Raw genomic sequence first — 16,459 nt, 5'->3', positions numbered from 1 at the left:
TGTTAGTTAAACAGATAAAAGAGTTAAGAAACGCTTATCTTGCACCGTCGAGCACACGTCTCTGAAAGTAACCGATTGCTGCTGTATCCTTGTTTTGATGACCTCCTGCAAGCTAGAGAATGCCATCCCGCTTGAAAAATGCTACGCCCGTAAGTGCTTCCAAATTTGGAAGATTTCTTCACCTGAAACGATCCTCCTCCGCTATGATAATATTCCACGTCCAAGGGAATACCATCGAAGATTATTTCTCTTGAAATAAATCCTCATCCGCATTGATAATATTCCACGTCCAAGGGAATACTATCGAAGATTATTTCTCTTGAAACAAATCCTCATCCGCATTGATAATATTCCACGTCCAAGGGAATACTATCGAAGATTATTTCTCTCCCCATCCGCATTATGACCATCTTCCATGCCTAAGGGAATATGATCGAAGACAACTTCGCCCAAAATTACCTTCAGTTGTTTGTGACAACTCTCCGCAAGCTAGGGAATGCCGTCGAAGATATCCTCACTTGAAGTCATCCTCATTTGATGCGATAATTTTCCAAAGGAAATTACCGAAGATCCACGCCTGAACTTTGCTTCCGCTATGCTTGTACGTCGACATTTCTGCTGCTTTGAACCTGTACGTTGGTGCCTTTTGCGAATGAACCATTATGTCGGAGCCTCTTTGCGAATGAACCAGTATGTCGGTGCCTTTTGTTAATGAGCCAATGCTTAGGCGCTTTAAGCTAAGTGAGACGATCTTTTATCAGGTCGATCACTTTATGTAATCAAGTCGATTACTAAATCATGTCAAATTGCTCAGAGGGGCTAACTGGCATACCAAGGAACCCAAAAATATGTTGCAGAAAGGTAGAACAACCCCACCAGGTGGCTGGGTGATCTGACGCCACTGAAAAGCCATCAGCGCCAAGCGCCAAGCCAAATTTGTGACGCCAATGCATAGGGCTTGGCGCCAGCACGAGGATTTTCTTAAATACCCCTTTCCTCTTCATTTTGCTGGCTGCTCGTCGCGAATTTGCTCGAAAAAAATCCGAAAACTTCAATTGCTCGGTTCTTGCTCGTTTCTCAACCGAATTTGCTCAAATTTGTTGCAAATAAAAGCTCTTTTCACCTATTTTCCCGATCTATGTAAGTTTTCTTCAAACTCACATCGGTTTTCATGAATTTTTGGCATGTTTTATTCACGAATTTCATGAAAATTCGAAGTTTATAATGCTCAATTTGCTTTTTTTGTCAAGTTTTATGACATGAAATTGCTTGATTATGTTTATATATTGCCTTGGGAGTAATTTGAGACTTGTTTGACTCAATTTGGTGAAGAAATGAGCAATTTGCCATTGTTGGACCTCTTAAGGTCGTGAAGAACAATGTGACTTGTTCTTGATGTTTTTGCTAGCAATTCTTGTCCAATTTGTCACAATAATTACTATAGTGTTGCAAGAAATTGTGTGATTGCTTGAAAAATGTCGTTATGCTCAATTTGAATTTGTGCTCTATTTTAGTACTACGTACTCTGTTTTTTGCGAACATAGTATCATGCGGCTAGGCGAACCTTAGATACTATAGAACCTCGATTTATGATGTTTTTGCACAATGTAGCATGGCCAGACAGCAAGGTTCGAGTTCACGGTCCCGAAACACCAGACGGGAGCATGAGCCCGTAGAGGACGACGTCACGCCTTCCCCTTCACTTGGTCGACTTCTGGAGTGGGATGAGCGGACCCTGTTCTTCGCCCCCGTCCACCACATTTTTTGAGAGGGTAAGACGGGGCATCACGCCCGGGAGGACGCGGCATCATGGCTCCGGCTGTGATGGTTTGGGCGATTTGTACAGGATGTACATCGCCTGGGATCTTGAGACGAGACTCCTATGGGAGTCTTGCGGGCTAGCTACTCTGTTCGAGACCTCTGAGGCTATGGTTGCCTCCAGCGGGGGTCATCATGTAGTGCGCGCTTTGGTGGAGTTCTTCTGGGACACCACCAACACCTTCCATTTCCCTTGGGGCGAGATGATGGTCACCCCTACGGACTTCAGTCTCATCACAGGACTGGAGTTCACCTCTGTGCCACTGCCGTTTGACAGTGGAATCGACGTCTTTTCTTCGGAGGTCGAGGAGCTGTTGGGGCCGATCGCTATTCGGGCCCGAGCTGAGGTCGAGACGACTCAGTTTAGCGCTAGGGGAATTCGCCGCTCGACGCTGGCAGCGGCTCTTGATGACGATGCGACCACCCGAGAGCAGCGGGTGCGCATCTTTGCGCTGATGTTGTTGTCAGGGACATTCTCCCCTGACAAAGGTAGTAGGGCGTTGCTTTACTATCTTCCTGCTGTCCGTGATCTTCACCGGATCGGGACTTATGACTGGGCCAGCTTGGCCTACGTTGACTTTGTTCGTGCGCTGAGGGATTCGTGTTGACACCGGTCCTTTGGGACGAACGTTGCTTTGTCTGCCTTTTGGAAGGTCGTAGAGGTAAACATTATTCCCTATAAAGTTTAGCTCTACATATTAGTTACCATTTACTCACAACTTTAACTCTTTATAGATTTGCTTCTACGAGCACTTCCCTTCTGCTGCGCCGGCGAGACCATCGCCGCGGGGATTTCCAGTGAGTGCCTCTTGGGGCGGTCGCCATGTGGATATATCTACTACACATGTCCGGAACTGGATCATCGCGGTACGACTTTTATTGTTTATTTGCTTTTTCGCGATGCTTTAGGTATACTTTCGCCTGATTGATGTTCGTTGTAGGGTCCTGAGGTGGTGTACCGGCCGTGGGGCGGTTGGACAGTCCCTGGGTTAGCCGCACAGTATTCTGCTGAGCGTCGCTATTTCTTGGGGACTTATGGAGCGATCGTGTACTTAGGAGAGAGGGTCGCTAGACAGCATTCCTCTGATGTCTTCGTCGTTCCTGCTGCTCCACCACACCATATGTTCGACGAGGCACGATTGTCGAGCATGTATGAGGGAGCTGGTACCCCTCGGCGGTCCTATGTGATCCTCGGGCGGTGCTATGCTGAGGAGCTACTACCTTTGTTAGCACCAGCCCCCGTACCGGCTGAGGATGTGAGGGTAAGATTTTTCAGTTTTCACTTTCCATGAAGTAGCCCCCAAGTAATGTTTTACTGACTTTTTTCTTGTTTTATCAGGACGGTGCTGCTGAGTTCGTGCCACCTCGTATGTCCATCCACTACCAGGGGATGTACGGGCCGATTGAGGAGATGATTTCTCCTGCTCCCGAGGGCAAGCGCTTCGTAGAGCGGTTGATCCCTCGCCACCAGACTCGAGTAAGCCTAGTTATTCACAATTTTGTGTTCATATATCATGCATGTTTACTGACTTATTTTTCTGACAGTTTTCGCGCGAGGTGGTTTCGGCGATGGCATGATGTATAGATGCCTTTCGGAGCCAGCTCGTCCGGATGAGGAATGCGACCACTTGCCGTCGGGATGACGTCATCCGAGAGGTAGTCTTTCTTTATATATTTTTTGCATTACCGCTTCAATTTTGTCTTGTTTCTGATTTAATTCTTTTTTGCAGGGCCAACCTATTGATTCTCACACCCGCGCGAGACCTGAGGGGCGGAGGGATCCGGCGAGGTCCAGCTCGAGACGTCGTCGTACTTCGTCAGGGGGTAGAGGTGGTCGCTCTGAGGCTGCTCGTGCTGACGTTGCAGAGGGCTCGGGATCTTCTTCTGAGGGTGCTCATGCTGCACCGGTAGGAGAGGCTACCTCGGCTTTCAAAGGTGGTGGGATGTACGAGGTAGGCTCGTCATCGCGGCAGCCTGCGCAGCCTCAACCTCAGGTTGATCCTGGGTGGAGTGGTCCTACATTGAGTCTTCCTCCTCCTACGAAGACTGGAGCTGGTGGAGAGGTGACTCCTCGTACGGCGCAATTTTATGATATGATGGGCCTACGTCCTCCAGCGCCGTAGTTTGTTCCTGTGTATATTTTATTTTGACTTTTCATAGAACTTTGCCTTAGACTCATTATTTATAGACACCTTTTGTATATTCATGCTATTATGAGTTTATTTGTTAATTATTATTATGTGTATGTTTGTGTGTGCAAGAGAAGTGTGATAAACAATTTTGCTCAAAAATTCCGTCATTTTTATTATTGATGGAGGGTATCCGACTCTCTCCCCCAAAAAGAAAAAAAATAAAAAGGAAAAAATCAAATAAAATATCGGGTGTTTATAAAAAGAAAAAAAACTTGGAAATTAATCTAGATAAAATCCAAATAAAAGAATAATATAATTAATATAATAGCTATTTTAATTAATTAAGAAAGAGGATAAAAAAAGATGTTTAGGAAAGATAATCGGAGCCATAAAGTCATTAGTCGACTCGAGTTTAGGATTAAAAACGCAAGTTAAGCACGCGCGTCTGTTGTGACAACTTGGCGCCAACTGGCGCCACAATATGGCGCGTGGTGCCAGGAGCTACACTTGGCGTGCGGCGCCAAGCGCTGGCGGCTGGCGCCAATTACGGGGTTTTGACGCCAATTGACGCTGATATCGTATTTCATTCTGATTAAAACTTCTCGCAATTTGTGTATAAATAGCCCCCTGCCGAGCTGATTCTTCTCATAATTCCAGCGAAATAAAATAATTATTTGCTTTAGAAAAAAATAATAACCATGTCTTTAGTCACCAAAACCTTCACCCAATACACTCATGAATGGTGTCGATCTCTTAATGCTAGGGAGAGAAAAGAATTAGATTTATTTCACTTGGGGGGAATTTATGGCATCAAAGGGGTAGATCTTGACTTAGATTTCATACATACCGCTCTAGAATTTTGGAATGTTGATACTCATTGTTTTAGAATAGGGTATGATGAGATTAGCCCTTTGCCAGAGGAATTTGGTGCTATTTTAGGCTTCCCTGCAATAGACCTCATAGTAATCCCTAGAGTAGATGCATACTATTATAAGGATTTTGAGCGCTTCTTTAATTTAAAAGAAAGGGATTTATCAAAAATAGTAGATGGCAATATAATTAATTTGAAAGAATTTGCACGCCATTATTTTGATAAACCTCTTTCTGAATCTTTTCATATATATAGAAGAAGGGCGTTCTTATTTTGCATGCTTAACCAATTTTTCCTTAGTAGTGGTAAAAATAATGAAGGCCAATCAATTATAACCACTATTTTAGAACAAATTGAATCAGGGAGAAATCCAATGCCATTGATAGTTGGAGAGACTATGATTAGTCTTGATGAACTGAAAAGGGACCCAAAAGCACCTTTTCGCGGCTCTCCAATTTTATTACAGGTAGAAAAATAATATATTTAATTACAGAAATAAAAAAAATATATTTTTGTATTGTAATAATAATTTATTTTCATTGCAACTTTTTTACAGATGAGGCTAATGGAAAGGCTAGGATTAATTAACCCTCCGGACGATATTGAGAAGTATACTCCTAATTGCTTCGTGAGGAGGAAGAAACGCTTCCCTAAGATTGGGCGCCATGGGTGGAGAAAAGTCTTCGAATCACGTGATTTTGCTATCAAGTGGGTCGTCCCATGGTGGAAAATAGAAAGGATGGTTGGTGTTAACAAGCAACCTTTCTGCCGTCTTCCAAGTTTGTCTCGTGTGACTTATTATTACCCCTGCAGGGTAAAAAGACAATACGACTTGCTTCAAAATATTCCTTCCGGGGATCTTCGTCCTCCCTATGAGTACCCTGTATCTCAAGAAGTAGACAGATTTGATGCTTACTGGAGCGCTAGACCTTTATGGGAAGTGATTACCCAAAAGGTTCCTCCTTCTTTGCCCAATGATGTGAAGAAGTGGTTGCTGAAGAAACCTTCGAAGGATTCGAAGAAAGATCAGGGTAGAACTGATGTAAGGAGTCGTCTGGGTGACAGGGTGATTCCTGCCAAGGAACGTCTAGGTGCAAGAATTGAATTCAAAACACCTGCAATGCCTAGAAAGAAAGGTGCTACCAAAGATAAAGGAAAAAGGAAAGCTAACACCACAGATAAAAAGACTTGGGTGGAAAAGAAACATGGAGTATTAGCTGAAGGGGAGACTATCTACTCTAAGATTGAATGTAGGTCCTCTAAAGGGTGCCTACTAGCTAAAGTTATGGATGAGGAGGAGGAAGCAGACAAGAATTGGAAAAGGGCTAGAAAGGAAAAGAAAGTTTAGGAGCATTGCTTGACTTTCAATTTATTAGACTTAGTTTATTATTTTTTATTTAAAATTTATTTCAGCTTTATTTAAATTCCATAAATAATACTGTGATTTTATTTTATTAATGAAATTTCAGCTTTCAATTAAATTATTTACTTTAAATTTATTTTATTAAAGCAACGAAAACCGAAAAATTAATTTTCCAGAAATTCTTCGAGTACGGAAGTTGAAAATTTTCCGAAAAACACCGAACTTCGCCCAGAATTTATTTCCAAATTGGCGCTAGTTATTTTCAATTGGCGCCTGTCATTGAAGTCTGGCGCCAGGCGCCAATTTCATCGGCTGGCGCTGATGGTTGTTGGCTGGCGCCAAGCTCTTCTCTGCGACGCCGATAATTCGCCGATCTTCTGTTGAATGTTTAATTAATTCTGGAACGCGGAGATGTCGAAAAAATAAAGTGGCCGCACCCATAAAGGGTTGCCTACGTATCCTTTCTTAAGGAATCAGGCCGAACGTAGCTCTCTTGAGTATCCTACTCAAGTAATTATGGGTAGTATTTCTTAAGTTGGTCAAGATTTGTCATGTTTGAGAATTCATTGCCATCCATATCAGTTAATTTTGCTGCACCTCCTGACAGGATTGTTTTGACAATGTAGGGGCCAGACCAATTAGGTCTAAATTTACCCCTTGAATCTAAAACATTTTTCCTTAGTGCTTTTAACACCAAGTCTCCTACTTTGATATTTCTTGTCTTGACCTTCTTATTAAAATGCCTAGCCATACGAGTTTGGTAACACTGAGTGTGATGTAGAGCTTCTAGTCGTTTCTCATCGAGTAGAATCAATTCTTCATATCTTGCCCTAGTCCATTCAACTTCATCGAGTTTACTCTCTAACGCAATGCATAGAGATGGTATTTCTAGTTCGACAGGTTATACGACATCCATTCCATATACCAAGGGAAATGGCGTATTTCCTGTTGATGTACGGATTGACGTGCGGTAACCCCATAATGCAAAGTGAAGTTTGTCAGGCCAATCCTTATAATTCTCCATCATTTTTTCGATGATAGTTTTTAAATTTTTATTAGCTGCCTCGACTGCTCCATTTGCTTAGGGGAAGAATGATGATGTTGAATGCCATATTTTTGTAGCAAGTCTTCACATTCGGCTTGGAAATGAGTTCCATTGTCACTTATCATTTCATGTGGGACTCCGTATCGACAAATAATATTTCTCTCGATAAGGAGTGCTACATGTTTTGCAGTGAGTTTAGTGTATGATTGCGCTTCGACCCACTTTGTGAAGTAATCGATTGCTTCTAGGATATATTCGTGGCCTCCTGTCCCCGGGGGAGTGATTTTGCCAATGATGTCAATTCCCCATGTAGAGAATGGCCATGGCGATGTGTAGGTGTAGAGCAAAGATAGAGGAACATGTTGTAAATTGGCATAAATTTGGCACTTAGGGCATCTTTTTACGTATTGATGGCAATCCCTATTCATTGAAGTCCAATAATATCCTTCTCGCATTATCTTTTGAACTAACATTTTGCCATTTATATGAGTGCCACAGATTCCTTCGTGGACTATCCTCATTGCTCTTTGTGCATCTTTCTTTCCTACACATAGGAGAGCTCGACCTTTAGGTACCCTTTTATGTAGCTCGTTGTCTATGAGTACATATTGGGAAGCCAAAAGCCTTAATGCTCGTTTTGCTCTTTTGTCAGCATGAGGAGGTTATTCTCCATTGGTGACATAATTGAGTATGTCCGTGTACCACGACTCTTCTTCTTCTTCTTCTTCTTATTCTTCTTCTTCGCCTTGGACTACTTCGTCGTCTTCTATAGCTTGGATGTATGCTGGTTTGTGTCTTTTTTTTCTATAGTTAGAGGCATTTGCTCAATTTCCGTGGGAATCCTAACCATTGAGGCTAATCTTGCCAAGGCATCAGCAAATTGATTTTCCTCTCTAGGTAGATATGTGTATTCTACCTTGTCTAATTGATCGGTAAGAGTTTCCAGATAGGTTTGGTAAGGGGCTAGGCTTTTGCTCCTTACTTTCCACCTTTTAGATATCTGATTGATGATCAAAGAAGAGTCTCCGAATATCCTTAACTTTTTTACTCCCAATGCCAAAGCTGTTTCAAGGCCTACCACGCATGCTTCATATTCAGCAGCATTGTTGGTAACGTCGAAATCAAGCTTTATGGAGATTGGAACATGCTCTTATTTAGGTGATACAAGTAACACTCCAACGCCACATCCCTTTTTGTTTGAGGCTCCGTCGAAGTATAAGGTCCAAGTATCATCTTCAGTAACCATTAGGTCTTCATCTGGAAATTCATTATCTTGCATTGGCGTCGAGTCCTCTATTGGAAAATCTGCTAGAAAGTCTGACACCACGGACCCTTTGATAGCTTTTTGTGGCATAAAACTTACATCAAACTGAGCTAGATTGACTATCCATCTTGAAATGCGTCCATTGAGTGTAGATTTCTCGAATAGATACTTGAGTGGATCTAATTGGGAGACTACGAAGACGGTAAGCACCAGCATGTAATGTCTTAACTTAGTTGTGGCCCACACCAAGGCGAGGCACAACTTCTCGAGCGGTGTATAGCTTGCTTCGTATTCGAGCATCTTTTTGCTTAGGTAGTAGATTGCATTCTCCTTGCCTTCTACCTCTTGTGCTAGCATAGCTCCCATTGTCTTTTTGGTAACCGTCAAATATAACCTAAGAGGTATTCCGGGAAGTGCTGGTGCTAATACGGGAGGATTTGCGTGATAGGCTTTGATCTTTTCAAAGGCTTTTTGACACTCGTCATCCCATATTACTGGTACATTCTTCTTGAGTTTTTTGAAGATTGGTTCACATATCGTCGTCAGTTTTGATATGAACCTACTTATGTATTGCAACCGGCCAATAAATCCTCGAATCTGTTTCTCAGTCTTGGGCGGTGGCATGGACATGATTGCTTTGATCTTGGTTGGGTCTACCTCTATTCCTCTAGAGCTTATGACGTAACCCAAGAGCTTGTCTGAGGTGACTCCAAAAGCACACTTAGATGGATTCAACCTCATATTATATTTTCTTAGCCTTTCGAAAAATTTCCTTAAGGCTACTTGATGACCTGGACGGTCTTTTGATTTTACAATCATGTCGTCGACATATACTTCGACTTCTTTGTGCATCATGTCATGGAGTAAGGCAGTTGCTGCACGTTGGTAAGTAGCACCCGCGTTTTTCAACCCGAATGGCATTACCGTGTAGCAGTAAGTGCCCCATGGTGTTATAAAAGTTGTTTTCTCCATGTCTTCTTCTGCCATGAGAATCTGGTTGTAACCTGCGTATCCATCCAGAAACGAAAGAAGCGCGTGATTTGTCGTGTTATCTACCAGAATATCGATGTGTGGCAAAGGGAAGTCGTCCTTTGGACTTTCCTTATTTAGATCTCGATAGTCGACACACATCCTTACCCTTCCGTCTATCTTCGGAACTGGGACGACGTTGGCGACCCATTCAGGGTATTTGGATACCTTGATAAAACCTGCAGTTATTTGTTTTTGAACTTCTTCTTTTATTTTAAGGGCTACGTCGGGTTTCATTCAACGTAACTTTTGTTTTACAGGTTTCATTCCTGGAATTAGTGGTATAGTGTGTTGAGCTATTTCTCTGTTAATGCCTGGCATATCTTCATATGACCAAGCAAATACATCGATAAATTCTTTAAGTAAGTTAATTAAATCGGTTCTTTCTTGCGTATTCAATGTTAATCCGATTTTAACTTCTCTTTTATGAGTTGAATCATTTGAGATATCAACTGTTTCAGTTTCTTCAACTATCAGTGTTTTCTTTTCGAGTGTTTCCATTGCTTTAATAATTTCTTTGTCTTTTTCATTGTTAGCTAAGCAACGCTCGTCATCTTGGGTTAGAGAAGAACACGAGAGGTAAGGAGAATGAGAAATATTATTATACTTTGAGATCATTACATCAAAGAGTGATATGTCCTCAGGGACTGGATCACTAACTATCCTAGGAGAAGAAATAAGAGGGGGAGGTGTTACAACTAAAGACTTAGAAAACTCTAGAGGGAGAGACTCCGACTCAGACTCTGACTCAGACGACTCCTCAAACATCGGTCCTTTTCCTGTCGTGATGGATATCTCCCTTCCGCTTGGAGTAGTCACCTTGATAGTCTTGCGCCACCCTTGTAGTGATCCTTCAGCTGGAGTAATTAGCTTCGAGGGATCGAAGCTTTCACTTTGTAGGACTGTTTGAATGAGCGAGGAGTTATCCTCTTTACAAGTTGGCTCATTCTTTTCTCGCCCGAACAGTAATCCCATGACGTTAAAGTCAAAGCATGGGGGTGCTTTCTCCTTGTGGACGGGAGTTGGGATTTCATCAGTGAAGTAGCAATCCAAGAAAATCTCGAATCCCGGTTGTCGTATGCCGTTTACAACAAATGGCTCGGGAAATTCATGGCATGGATAGTCCTCTCCTTCTTTTATGAACTGACCATTAAGCTTAAGAGGGTACTGATCCATTGGAATTACTTTCTTTTGAATGCGAGCGTCCCTACGTGCTTTCAACTTTTCCTGGGCTCGCTTGAGATCTTTCCGAGTCAGTTCGAAACCAAGTCCGAAAGTGTCTAACTTAGGGAGGCCAGGTGACTCCAGCGGTTTTGCCATTCCTTTCTTCTTCCCTAGGGTCATCCCAGGAAAGTGTCCTTGTTTCTTCAGCGTGGCGTTGACAATCATGTTGGAATGGGGGTCATGGCAAAGAGGGGTCCTTTCATCCTCTTGGATTAAGGAGACTTCTTCGTTAAAGCCCCATAAATCTTCATCATCCTCGTCGTGCTCCACATTAATAATTGGATTCTCTATGGATTTGATTCTCATAGGCGAAGCATCTATGGTGATTGGAATTCCCCCAACTATAGCTTTTACTTGTTGGTGGAGAGATGAAGGAACGGCCTTTAGATCATGAAGCCAAGGGCGTCCCAACAATAAGTTGAATGAAGCTTTGATGTCTACTACTTGGAAAGTAGTAGCATGTTCTATTGCTCCTGCCATTACATTTAGGGTAATCTTGCCAAGAGCTTGACGACGAGTGTTATCGTAGGCCCTTATTCCTTGTGTGGACGGAGTTAAATCTTCGTCCTTTATGCCGAGCATCCTCGCAGTTCTAAGTGGACCGACATTGATAGCCGATCCATTGTCTACAAGAGTCATAGGAACATTCATCCTCTTGCAAACTACTGTGAGGTTTAATGCCTTCTAATGTTTGTCACCTTCTGGGGGTAAATCTTTGTCAGAAAAGGTGATCAAATTAATCGGACTAGGAAGGTCACTTGTGAGGAAATTGACTAGTCCCTCAGGAGTAGTGTCAGAGTCTATCCCAATTTTATCCAAGGCATTCATTACAGTCAACCTATGTTCTCAAGATGTTGCCAGAAGTTTCCATACATTCATCTCAACTTTTGTCTTAAACTGCTTAACAATATCATTGTCTTCAATGATAGGTATGGGAACTTGTTGTGTGTTTGGCATAGGTTGTGTTGAAACGGGAGGTTGCATTCTCCCAGATCTTGTGAGGACGTCTATTGATGAGTCTTCTTCAGCCCAAATGTTATATGTGGTATATGACACAGAAGGTGTAGGTCCTACTACATCCTTCAGATAGACATCTTCTTCATCACTGTCCCAAACTCCATTAATGGTTGCATCCTCTTCTTGTTGAACTTGGACTAGTTTCTTTTCATCAATCATTTTCTGTACCAAATCCTTGAATTTGAAACAGTTTTCTATAGTGTGACCCCCTGATTGATGATACTGACAATAATATCTATCTGTCCTTTTCAATGATTCAAATGGTCTCGGTTCGTTCGAGAGGTTTGATCTCGCCACTCTCGAAGAGCATTTCGAACATTTGCGCATATGGGATCCCAATTGGAATGTAGATTCTATTGCTCTTCTTGGGTTTTTCAGTGACTTGTAAGGGAAAATGCTTTGCCTCATAAGTCGTTCCCACTGGTGTGAATTCTCTTTTAGGTTCATCTTTCGGAAGTGGAAGCTCATCATATTTCTTATGGAGTTCGTTCATAGCTTTGAGAGCTTCGCGTAGTAGCTGCGATACCTCCCTCATAGACAATGTGAGAAATTGTATATCTTCCTTATTTCCCGGTTCTGGAAGGTTATCTTTGACATCGAAAAAGATTTCCTCTTCTTTTTCTTTGACACGGATTTCTTTGACAGTTCTAATGAGAGATGAGGGGTCAACCTCGTTTTCCTCATCGGAGATAGCCAGGGTATGAGCGAGAGGTGCATTGTCAATGCTTGGCTTCTTACTGGCAGGGGGCAACGACAGCTTGTTGTTGTCGATTAGGTCTTAGATAGCTTCCTTAAGCTTCCAACAGTTTTCAGTGAGATGGCCCCTACCTTGGTGATACTTGCAGTGTGCATTGGGGTTCCAATTAGCCGACCTCTTCTCAACTGGTGGGTCCCCAAATGGTCTAATAGGAGTTATAAGACCTTTTGCATTTAATCGATCAAATGCGGTGTCATAACTCATGCCAATAGGAGTGAAGTTCCTCCTAAATGGTTTCTTCTGTCCTTGATTGTTCATAGCAAGGACTTCTCCTAAATTAAAGGTGCCTACATTGTTTGAGTGGACGGTTTTGGAAGAAGAAGGATTGTCGTTCTTCTTTCCTTTCCAGCCACTGTTGGAGTTATTGTTGGCAGCTTTTAATTTAGCCAAGTCATCTTCAATATTGATCCCAATGTCATAAACGGCTTTGAAGGTATGGAGGTTATTTTGATATTTGAGATGCTTGGAATATTTTTCTTGGAGATTTTTGATGAACAGTCTCACAGACTCTTTTTCACTTGGCACCTCAATCATTTTTGCTGAGGTTTCTCTCCACTTGTTAAAGAAAGAGGTGAAGCCTTCATTCTCTTTCTGCTTGAGGATTTCAAGTTCCCTATGGTCAGTTTCGACTTGAATGTTGCACTTGTACCTATCAACGAAAGCGTTTGCTATGGACTCCCAGGTAGAGGTCTTTTCTTTCTCGAGAGAAAATAACCATTGTTGGCAAACGGTCTCGAGGGATAGTGAGAATAGAGAAGGGAAGATCTTCTTATCAATACCCTTAATACTCATTATTGTTTCGAATGCTCTTAAATGAAAGTAAGGGTTGTCAGTTGCTCTGAATTTTGGGATGTCGTTGGCATTGAACTTCTGCGGAAGAAGTTCTTTGTCCACTGAGACCCCTTGTGATGTAAGCTCTTGAAACTTGTAGTCACTAGACAACTTGCTTAAACTCTCTTGCATGAGGTCCATCTGTTGTTGCTTCACGGGATCATCAATCTTGAGTGCGAGAAGCTTCAGTGTCTCAGTTACGGTAGCCAGTTGGTTCTTAAGATCATTAACTTCTTCTTGTGTTGCCATTATAGTCTTAGCTTTCCTCTTACGAGCTATGGGTTTGTCGAAAAGTTGGACTTGTACGAAGAGGTTGTCTTTGATTAACCGTCCTTCTTTTCTTGACCACGCTCTGTAAATTAAACCATTTTGCATTTTAATTACTCTACTCGAATCAACTTGACTTTACGGTTTATTTTAAGAAGAAAAAGAAAAAAGAAAAGGGTGCATATTTTTGGCAAAAATAACGTACATATTTTTAGGGAACTAAGTATAGTTTTTTTTTTTATTATTGGAGGATTAATATCCGAATTACCCCCCTAAAAAAATGACGGAAAAAACGCGCACACAAGACTCTCTTAAACATGGTCAAAGTATGTGTATTGGTGTGTGCGTTGAGTGTAAGTGACATGCTTGGACTATTGTGTAAGACCATGGGACTTAGTGCCTAAACCCGATCATTGACTCAAATAAATACTATTGACAGCAAAAATTTAACCGAATTAAATAGAAAACCGATTAACTAGACTCTAGGTGATGACTCGACCAATAATCCGAACTGTCGGCCAAGCGACAGGACTGGCGTCGCACTGTGGAGCTTGGCGCCAGATGACATAGCTGTCGTCAGGCGCTACACTCCATAATGTGGCGCTACAGCTCAGACCTTGGCGCAAATATTGGAACTTCGATCTGGGACTGTTTTCGGTGTTATTAGTCAATCGGGGTATGCCTAAAGTCGTACTAGGTCAAATCCGATTAAAATATTAGACTTTAATGACTCAAATTAATTAATTATTTAATTAATTAGGCAAAGTTCTTTAAGTCATTAATTTATTTAGTCTCAACACAAGTCAACAAACGGTTAAGAGAAACATATAATATATATGCACAACAAATAATGCACAATTAGTCAAGTAGGCACAATATGATGCAATGAGTTCGCAACCTAACCATGGCTCTAGTTCTCTAAAGTTCGGGATATGGTTTAGTCAATAGAGGGTCCATGGTTAATTGTCCGGATGCACTGCGCGGAAGCCTAACCGTGAAGGGTTGGCGCGAGTTGATGGGACACCGCGAGTTTTAGAAAAAACTCGCTTCCATGGTTTGGTGAATTCAACATCTCGGATGTACCCTTTGTTGCACGGAGCGTTCAATCGGGTAGATGGAGCATGAATTCCCAGAGGGTTATGTCCATATGTAGAACACATATGGGTTTCAGAAAAGTGAGAAAAAATTCAATCAGGAAGTAGGTTCGAGCAAACAATACGAAAAACCGGTCGAAATTAGAGTGCATATTTCTGGCTCGGTATTGGGGGAAATTGGTGCCAGCAAACAGAGACTGGCGCCAGCTTTTAGCTGCAGCGCCTGGCTCCAGCTTTTAGCTGTAGCGCCTAGCGCCAATACTGGCGTCATGTGCTACGGCTAAAATGCTGGCGCCAAGCTCTGGCCCCTGACGCTACTTCCCACATGCTTCAGCAGCTTTCTGTGCTCGATAAAATTTTCCAGTTTCGCGCGGTGTTATTTCAGTCCTAGTTGTGAAAGACGTTTCTTAAATTTCCTACGTGTAAAATCCTATGTTTTTAACTCATTACAGATGGTCTTTCCAATGAAATCTTTTTTATGCATATGACAATAATGTTAATCAAAATTAAGCACATGAAATACTTAGAACGTTTCGAGTCTCATCCACTCATTCTAAATCATTGCCGAAACAAATTCAGGAATTAAAATAGAAATCCTCCCCAGTGGAGTCGCCAAAAACTGTGGGGAATAATTTCAAGCTTTAACCCCTTAGCTCGAACCCCACTGTGATCATACACTAAAGTACGGTGGCATCCAAAAAGGAAGAAGATAGAGCAAAAGAGTCGCCAACAAGTTTTGTAAGAACTTGTAAACCGTTCACGAGGTGAAGGTTACACCCCTTAACGATCCAAGAGATCGTCAACTCCATAAGGTCTAGAACCAAATAAGGGTTCGGGGATGAAGGTACAAATCCAACCTAAAAGAGATTGAACCTGCCCTAATAATAGGCCTCTACTTTATTCTGATCGTATTCATGTGCGCTTTCTGATTAACATGCAATCAATAGGATTAACCCTAAACCTGTTTATCTATGTTGGTTGAATATAATGCACAAACAAATCTATTATTGGCGATCACTTGAATTATAATCACATTAGCCCTAACAAGATTATTAATTATCTTATTAAGCGTGATTACAAGTATAAATTCCCTTTAAACATGCATAAAAGGTGATCATGCAATAACAATAAAATAATGTATCAAACAACATAATAAATAACGATAATAATCATAATAATATCATCATAAATTATAGCAATTATAATCATAATCATGTTCATGTTAATATTAAAGCATAATAAAAATAGCAAGATCCTAGGCATGATACTAATAAGATTAACAACAAACCCTAGCATGTCACTAAGCAATAAAAATCAAATCTTTAACCCTAACATGATACTAACAATCATAAATATTAGGAAAAAAATAGGAAGCATCGCAACAATCATATTTAATATTAAAATTACCCTAGACATGATACTAGGAATATCATAATAACAATGTAAACATGATATCTACATCATAACATCAATAAATCAATTAAAGTACTTACTTTGATGCTTCGTACCTCTTTCTAATAACAAAATACACACCTTAGTAATTTCAAGGAAAATAATAATCAAACAATCAAATTAAATAATTGAAATAGAGATTTGGGACCAAACCCTCAGAAATTAAACTTTTCACGTCTAGGGCGAAGGCAACTTCGAATATGGCTAGGTGTTTCTAGATCTTGTGAATGCGGAATTTTGTATGTGAAAACAAAGTTTAAAGAAAGAAAGAGAGAAAATAATTAAGAAAACTTGA

This window comes from Chenopodium album, chromosome 4 (assembly GCF_948465745.1).
Source record: "Chenopodium album chromosome 4, dcCheAlbu1.1, whole genome shotgun sequence".
NCBI classification, from domain to species: domain Eukaryota; kingdom Viridiplantae; phylum Streptophyta; class Magnoliopsida; order Caryophyllales; family Amaranthaceae; genus Chenopodium; species Chenopodium album.
Note: the sequence above shows the minus strand (reverse complement) of the source record.